Source organism: Sapajus apella, unplaced genomic scaffold, assembly GCF_009761245.1.
Source record: "Sapajus apella isolate SASKATOON/1434 unplaced genomic scaffold, GSC_monkey_1.0 scaffold36, whole genome shotgun sequence".
NCBI lineage: Eukaryota > Metazoa > Chordata > Mammalia > Primates > Cebidae > Sapajus > Sapajus apella.
The window spans coordinates 16671802-16680744 of record NW_022436976.1 but is presented as its reverse complement, the minus strand read 5'-3'; the positions used below and the strand labels follow the sequence as shown (position 1 = coordinate 16680744).

General features: G+C 38.1%; 1 pseudogene; it reads left to right on the top strand.

Annotated features, from left to right (window-relative positions):
* Nucleotides 1–471: 471 nt before the first annotated feature.
* LOC116564146 lies at nucleotides 472–8420 on the top strand (annotated as a pseudogene).
* The last annotated feature ends 523 nt before the right edge of the window (nucleotides 8421–8943 follow it).

The window sequence follows — 8943 nt, the reverse complement described above, 5'->3', positions numbered from 1 at the left end:
CTGTCTATTATTGGTGTATAGGAATGTTTGTGTTTTTTGCACATTGATTTTCTATCCTGAGACTTTGTTGAAGCTGTTTATCAGCTTAAGGAGATGTTGGGCTGAGACAACAGAGTTTTCTAAATATACCATCATGTCATTTGTAAACAGAGACAATTTGGCTTCTTCTCTTCCTATTTGAATACCTTTATTTCTTGCTCTTGCCTGATTGCTTGGCCACAACTTCCAATACCATGTAGATGAGGCATGGTGAGAGATGGCATCTTTGTCTTGTGCCAGTATTCAAAAGGAATGCTTCCAGCTTTTTCTTATGCAGTATGATATTGGCTGTGGGTTTGTCATGAATAGCTATTATTTTGGGATACATTCTATCAATACCTAGTTTATTGAGAGTTTTTAGCATGAAGGGGTAAATTTTATCAAATTGTAAAGACCATTGACACTGCATCAATGGCAAAATAACCAGCTAGCATCATAATAACAGGATCATATTCACACATAGCAATATTAACCTTAAATGTAAGTGGGCTAAATGCTCCAATTAAAAGACAAAGACTTGAAAATTCGATAAAGGGGCAAGAGCTATCTGTGTGCTGCATGCAGCAGACCCATCTCTCATGCAAAGAAACACATTGGCAAAAAAGGAATGGAGGAATATTTACCAAGCAAATGGAAAGCACACACAGAAAAAAATCAGTGGTTGCAATCCTAGTCTCTGATAAAATGGACATTAAACTAATAAAGATCAACAAAGACAAAGAAGGGCATTATATAATGGTAAACAGATCAACGCAACAAGAAAAGCTATTTACCATATAGTTATATATGGACATTGAGTATGCCGCCTCCTGAATTCCATGACACTAGCAGCCCTCTGATGGTCACGCCACACTCTGCAGAGGTCCACTAGGCTGTGAGGGTGGAGGAAAAGACCAAATTTGATGGGATTTTTGAAAGTGTTTTACCCATCAATGGTTTGCTCTCTGGAAACAAGGTCAAGCTGGTCCTCATGAACGCAAAGCTGCCTCTTGATGTCATAGGCTGAGTCTGGGACCTCAGTGACATTGACAAGGATGGGCACTTGGACAGAGAAGAGTTCGCTGTTGCCATGCACTTGGTGTACCAAGCCCTCAAGAAGAAGCCCGTGCCCTCCACCCTGCCTCTGTCCTTCATCCCACCCTCCAAGAGAAGGAAGACTGTTCCCTGGTGCCGTCCCCATCCCGCCAACCAGCCCCCTTCCAAAAGACAGCCTCTGTTCCACGCTGTCCCATGGCAGCATCAGCAGCCTCAACAGCACAGGGAGCCTGTCCCCCAAGCACAGCCTCAAATGAACAGAGCCAACAATGAACTAGGTGATGCCAGTGGCAGACAAGATGCGATGTGAGGAAATATTCCTAAAGACTGCCCTGGACTTAGACGGTTACGTGAGTCGCAGGTGAAGGAGACCTTCATGCACTCGGGCCTCACCCAGAACCTTCTAGCACACACATGGGCTCTGGCCGACATGAGGCAAACGGGGAAGTTAAGCAAAGACCAATTCGCATTAGCTGTGTATTTCATTCAGCAGAAGGTTAGTAAAGTCATCGATCCCCCTCAAGTCCTCTTGCCAGACATGGTCCCACCCTCGAAGAAAGGCACACCCAGCCCAGGCAGTTTGGGCTCTCTGAGCTCCGGGGAGTTTACTGGTGTGAAGGAGCTTGATGACATCAGTTAAGAGATTGCCCAATTACAAGGGGAGAAATATTCACTGGAACAAGACATTAGATAAAAGAAAGAGGCAATGAGATAAAACCAGCAAGGTACAGGAATTACAAAATGACGTAGACCAGGAACCAAGCAGTTTGAAGGAGCTCGAGGCTCAGAAACAAGATGCTCAAGACCACCTGGACGAGATGGACCTGCAGAAGGCCAAGCTCTGAGACATGCTGAGTGACATGTGGCAGAAGTGCCAGGACGAGATGCAGATGATCTCATTATTGAAAATAGACATCTACAAAACTCCCCATCCCAAATCAACAGAATATACATTCTTCTCAGCACCACATCACACTTATTCTAAAATTGACCACCTAATTGGAAGTAAAACACTCCTCAGCAAATGCAAAAGAATGGAAATTATAACAGTCTCTCAGACCACAGGGCAATCAAATTAGAACTCAGGATTAAGAAACTCACTGAAAACCACACAACTACATGGAAACTGAATAACCTGGTCCCGAATGACCACTGGGTAAATAATGAAATTAAGGCAGAAATAAGTTCTTTGAAACCAATGAGAACAAAGACACAATGTACCAGAATCTTTGGGATTCTGGTAATCTTTGGGATTCTCTAAAGCAATGTTTAGAGGGAAATTTATAGTACTTAAATTCTCACAGGAGAACAAGGGAAATATCTAAAATCAACCTCCTAATATCACAATTAAAAGAACTAGAAAAGCAAGAGCAAACAAATCCAAAAGCTAGCAGAAGACAAGAAATACCTAAGATCAGAGCAGAACTGAAAGATAGAGACTTAAAAAACCCTTCAAAAATTTAATGAATCCAGGAGCTGTTCTTTTGAAAAAGTTAACAAAATAGGTACACCACTAGCCAGACTAAAGAGAAGAATCAAATAGACACAATAAAAAGTGATAAAGGGGATGTCACCACTGATCCCATAAAAATACAAACTACCATCAGAGAATACTATAAACACCTCTACTCAAATAAACTAGAAAATCTAGGAGCAATGGTTACATTCCTAGACACATACACCCTCTCAAGACTAAACCAGATAGAAGTCGAATCCCTTAATAGACCAATAACAAGTTCTGAACTTGAAGCAGTAATTAGTAGCCTACCAACCAGAAAAAGCCCAGGACCAGACAGATTCTCAGCTGAATTCTATCAGAGGTACAAAGATGAGATGGTACCATTCTTTCTGAAATTATTGCAAACAACAAACAAAGAGGGGCTTCTCCCTAACTGGTCTTATGAGGCCAGCATTATCCTGATACTAAAACCTGGCAGAGACAACAAAAAAGAAAATTTTCAGGCCAATATCCCTGATGAACATCAATGTGAAAATCCTCAATAAAATACAGGCAAATGAAATCAAACAACACATCAAAAAGCTTACTCACCATGATCCAGTCATCTTCACCCCTGGGATGCAAGGCTGGTTCAACATATGCAAATCAATAAATGTAATCCATCACATAAACAGAACCAATGACAAAAACCACATGATTAGCTCAATAGATGCAGAAAACTCTCCGTTTTTAATGTTAACATTAAATTCTTGGTGCAAGCTGATTTTTTAAGTATTTATTTTCTTACTTTAGATTGTGAGCTTCCGAAGGACCTTGGCTAGTGCCATTTCTAAGATTATGACTAGGTACTGCAATTGAATTAGAATCTTTCAGAATGGGACCCAGGAATTTCTTTGTTCATGTTTTTTATTATTATTTTTAAAATATATGCCTAAACACTTTTTGGCAGCCAAGATTGTCCAAGTGTTCCTCAATTGCACATATATATACGAAACTATTTTCCCCCTTTTCTACCCAATAGTTACATTTATTAGTATGCAATGCGCATAAGGTAAAATACATTTTTTTCTCTTTTCATAAATATTTCTATAAGCCCAATTTTTGCAATAAAAGATATTTTATCTTTGGGTGAAACTGAATTATTTGTATTTAAAAGACTTTTTCTTCATGAATTATTTATATAAAACTTAGGTTTCTGTTATACTTAGTGTATTAAGTTTTATCTCAATATAGATTTTGCTGGGATTTAACAAACATTACTTAAAATAGTAAAGCTCAGAATACAAAAATTCTGGGAACTTTGCAACTATTATTGCCTCTTTGTTATATATGAATGAGAAAAAAAAAAAAAGAATTAAACCTGATTTATATAGGCCTTTAGAGGCAGCCATTGAGCTAAATGACATCATTCAAGGCAATTTAACATATTATAATGGTAGGTAGAATTCTAAGATGTTTCCCAAGATTTTCCATCCCTGTGAAGTACATGCCCTGTATAATCCTAGGGACCATGAAGTTAATAGATTTTACTTCTGTGATTAGGTTGTGTCACAGCTGACTTTAAGAAAAGGCGATCATTCAGATGGGCTTGACATGATCACATGAACCAACTGGTAGCAGAAGAAGTTGTAATAAAGATGCATTCTGGCTGGCCAGTGAGAAAGCAAGCATCGTCTTATAAACTGCCAATAGAAAGAGGTGACCATGAGGAGCTGAGGCCCCCCCAGGTGATAGCTCCTCCTCTCCAAGGAGAGAAGGATCTCAGACTTACTATCACACTATCACTAGAAACTGACTTTTACCAACATACAGCGACCCTGGAAAAGGACTCCAAACCTCAAATGAGAATTGCAGCCCCAGAAGACATCTTGATGTCAGCTATTAGCTACTTTGAGCAAAGAACCCAGTTGTACCAACTTATGACCTATATACTGTGAGTTAACAAATGGTTGTTGTCTTAAGCTGTTAAATTATGGCAGTTTGTTACATTGCAATAGAAAACTAATACAGATTTTGGTACCCAGAAGCCAGGTGCTACTGTAACAAATACCTGAAAATTTGGAAGGGTTTTGAAACTAAGCAGTGAGAAGAAGCTGGACGTTGGAGAACAATGTTGAGAAGCATGTCAGAGAAAGCCTCAATTGCCTTGAACAGACTGTTAGTAGAAATATGGATGCTGAAAATGCTACTGAGGGTTCAGGAGGAGGAGAATATATTATTGAACTCTGGCACAAGGAGGCTGGATCTTTGTTCTGTAGTGGTAGAAACTGTGTCCTACAGTTATGTAGAAAGTTGAATTTACATGTGATGAATCTAAATACTGAGCCAAGAAGATCTACAAGCAAGGAATTGAAGATTCTGCCTGATTTTTTATTGCAGCTCATACTAAAATGAGAGAGGAAAGACGAGAGATTGAGGGAAGAGCTATTAAACTAAGAAATCGACTGTCTGTAAACATATTCTAGAGAAAAGACTGACCCTATAGCCTTTTGCTAGAGCTTCTAAAGATCAAAAGGTCAGAGTATTCATTCACAACACATTAAGGGCATGTCCTACAGAACATCTCAATCAAACCAGAAGGCCTCCAGGAAGCTTGAGAGTATTATTCCGAAACCACCTCAACAGAAGGTCAGGATGGAAAAGCCATTATTTCAAAACTCTGTTGCCTTTATCCAATAGAATAAAGATAAAGGATGTTGCCTTTGTCTAATAGAATAAATGCCCTATAAAAACACACAAGGTCCACAAAATTCTTGAGAATATTATGTCAACAGGAACATTTTCCACTTGGAGGACAAGTAATGGAAAGAGTGTGAAATTAAAAGAGACTCTTGAACTCCCAGAATTTTATGGGAAGGTTGAGAAAAAATACTCAGCTCCACTGTGGGTAAACAAGGATGGCACAGAGGACAGGACCAAGAACCCAAAGGTATAACCCAGTGCCCAGGAGACAGAATCAAGAGCCACGGAGGATTGTTCCCAGGCCTAGAAACTTAATCAAGGAAGCCTGGCTGGATTATCCAGCCGCATTTCAAAATTACTTTAAGACTTCTTATTCTGTTTTACTTTAATTTTCATATTGGTGTTTTGGTTTTTGTTTTGAGCAGGAATGCCTATAACTGTTCTCCTATGCCTGCCCCATCATGATTGCTTGTTGGGAGTATTTGGAGCAGAAAACATGATTTTTTAGTTTCAAAAGTTCAAAGTTGTAGAGGAATTGCGCCCACAACCTTCATTTAATGGGTTACTCATTGCCACTTGATTTAAATGATTTATATGAGGAAATTTGGGACTATGAACTGAGGCTGTAATGAGATGAGATCCTTGGTCACCTTGGGAAGTGTAAGGGGAAGAAATAGAATGGACTAAAAGTGTGTAGTGCCTTAAGGATAGAATAAGTGGTATATTCTATAGGTAACAGGAGGTCAGAAATAACTCATGAATTTTAAACAGTGATAAAGTTCAAGAAATGCCTAAAGTAAAAGCCTCTACCTCTGTAATATCAGATTTAAAAAAAAAATTAGCGTCTGAAGTCAGGCATACTTCAGAAATTGAAAAAAACATGACTATAAAATAAGCTTGATCTCAAAGAGATTTCGCTTCTTGTCGGGGATGATCCTACAGATTTAAAGGCTCTACGAAGTAGGATGTAAAGATTTTTCATCGTTAATCATTTTAGAATTTGCATTGTGGTTGGAAATATTAATTGAGCTCTTCAATGTTTCAGAAATTATAAGCTTTCTTCCCTTTCTGTCAAGAATGGTTGTGTAAATACTCTCGTGTTTGTATTTATTTATGCCTTACAGATTTAAGGCAAGTGCCTCATCAGTATTGCATATGTGACAGTATTTTAAAGTATAAATGATCAAAACCTTAATTTTCCCCATTACCTTTATTTTAATTGCAAAGGATGCCATTTCTCCCAGAGTATTAATGAATCATATGTTCAACTATACTGAGGCCACTTTTTTGTTTAACAAGTTCCAAAGTTGTATGCTTTATACTCCCAAAAACCTTGTCACAGTTTCTTTAGCAGATTATGATCTCCTGCACTGTAACTGATGACAGTATATCCTGGATTTGCAATGTAAATAAATCTCCTAGACTTTCGGTTGACTGTGGACTTTTCTGAATTTTAGCAAAAGTACTGAACCACAGTCCCACCAATTAATGAGAAATCAGTTGCAATAATAGAGCATTTTCACAGAAATTTTGGCATAGGCCTGAGGGATCTAGAAACCGTGTCATATGAGGAATGACTAGAGAAATTGGGGACATTTAATCAGGTGGAAATGATACATACTTAGCGTTCACTAAAGGGGCTGTTAGCAATGGGAGAACATTAAATACAAATCACTATTTGGAAGTCATACCTAAAACCTTGATTTTTTTCAGCAAAATAGTTTCTTTTAAATGATCTGTGAACATTTTCTAGGAGAGCTAATTGATAGCCTATCAAGTATTTATTGGGCATCACAAGATTTTCTGTTTGTGTAACTGCACTGGGTGAAATGGATTAAAATTCCTTTCAGCACTCCCTAGGATTCTCTCTTGCAGGATTTCTGATGTAAAGAAGGCCAGCTCAGCTGGTACAAAAAGAAAAAAATATATATAACTAAAGGTGACCTATATTATTTTTGAAACAGAAACTTTGCCTAACAGAATTCAAAGCAAAAGTAAAAGCATCCTATTCCATAAAGATCGGACAGCAACTTCGAAATTCATCTGGTCCAAACTCCTAATTTTTCTGATGAGGAAACTGAGACCCAGGGAGCTGATGTGACCTGCCCAAGATCACATTAAGGTCACATTCCTAAAAGGTAGACCAATCAACTCCAGATTCCTGGCATTTAGGTTGTAGCTCTTAGCATTGGCCTGGGCTGGTGTTACAACTGCTGCTCTGTTGGTTATCTATTCCTTACTGAATACCCTTAAATAATAGTGTGTCCTTCCTCAATTTCCCTCTATCATCACACACAGTTAATTGACAATATTGATTTCTTTTTTTCCCTATCCTTCCACATCATCTCGAACCTCACACTAAATACTCAAAGACCTAGCTACTTCAGTGAAATAACAATGGGCAGACAGCTGCCTGATCTCAAGTAATATGGACTTGAGGTCTTAGGGACAAGGTAGCAATATAAAAGGGGAAAAACTATTACTTGCTATCATCAGAGCAGATCAGAAACCCTGATCAGAAGACAAAAGTCATGACAATGAAAAGAAAAGGGAAGAGAAAATATAAAGAGGTGATTCTGTAGGAAACCCAGGACCAAAAAGATTTCTAGACACAGACAAAGCACAAAGTTTTGGTGACAAACTCCCTTTCCCTTCCTTGGACGTCTGGAGCTCTGATCCTATTCATTACATAAGAGACCCACATGCTTGCCCTAGAATATAGACACTGTCAACAAACTCTGACACCAAAGTTATATAGAAAAACACATCTCCTACAGGTTTCTAGCCCTTTCTGGAATTGCTTACTTGTACTAGGGACAACACCACAAATATTAAGATGCTATTTTGTTTTATTTAGTGGGTTTCAAAGTGTTTTAAAAGATTTTTCTGACAGTAACTTAAACATTTAAAATGAAACTAGTTCAAATTGCTTATCTCAAAATTTGATCTTAGGATTCAAGATACAATCTTGTTTTAGCTGGCAATGCATACTTCAGCTAACCCCAACAAGTACGCCCAGACCTATGTTAGCACATTTTTTGTTTGAAATATGTGTATCAAGTACTGTGTAGGACATTAGTCTGTGTATTCTCAGATCCTTATATCTGAGGCATTTAAACATGTAGGATAGTTCAGTCTGTTCTGTTTTTACTTTGAAATTTTATTTCTCTTCCACAGTTACACATTTGATACTCTAAATGGGTAAGTGCATTAAGTAAACATTGATTTTTTTTCTCCCACTCTCCTCTACACACTGAATACTTTTGAGGAAACATTAGGCTTCCACATGAGAATCTAGGTTAAGTATCAGAATATATTTTTTACAGTGAGGCTCGAGTAGGGTTGACACGGAGACGGAATATGAATGCCATTTTTTGATCATCTAGTAACACTGCTTGTTTTAAAAAATGCGCTTGATAAAAATTTAGGGGAAATTATATCCACCCATATATAATTGGAAAATTGAAGTATTATAACATCTATGTCAAACAAGTCAAAGGACTCCAGCATGGACATAGAGTAGTCAGTAAACCCAGAAAATAAAAAAGCCTTGATAAAATGCATTTGGTAAGGTATATTGCTAAGTTATTTTGTCCATCCAGGTCCCTCCTGACATAACATTCAGATAGGAGATACTCTGGTCAAATACCGATTTCTGTAACACAGCCTGGAGGTGTTCTTAATCTCGGGACATATGAAGAAAAGATGCTGAAGACAAACTCATGATG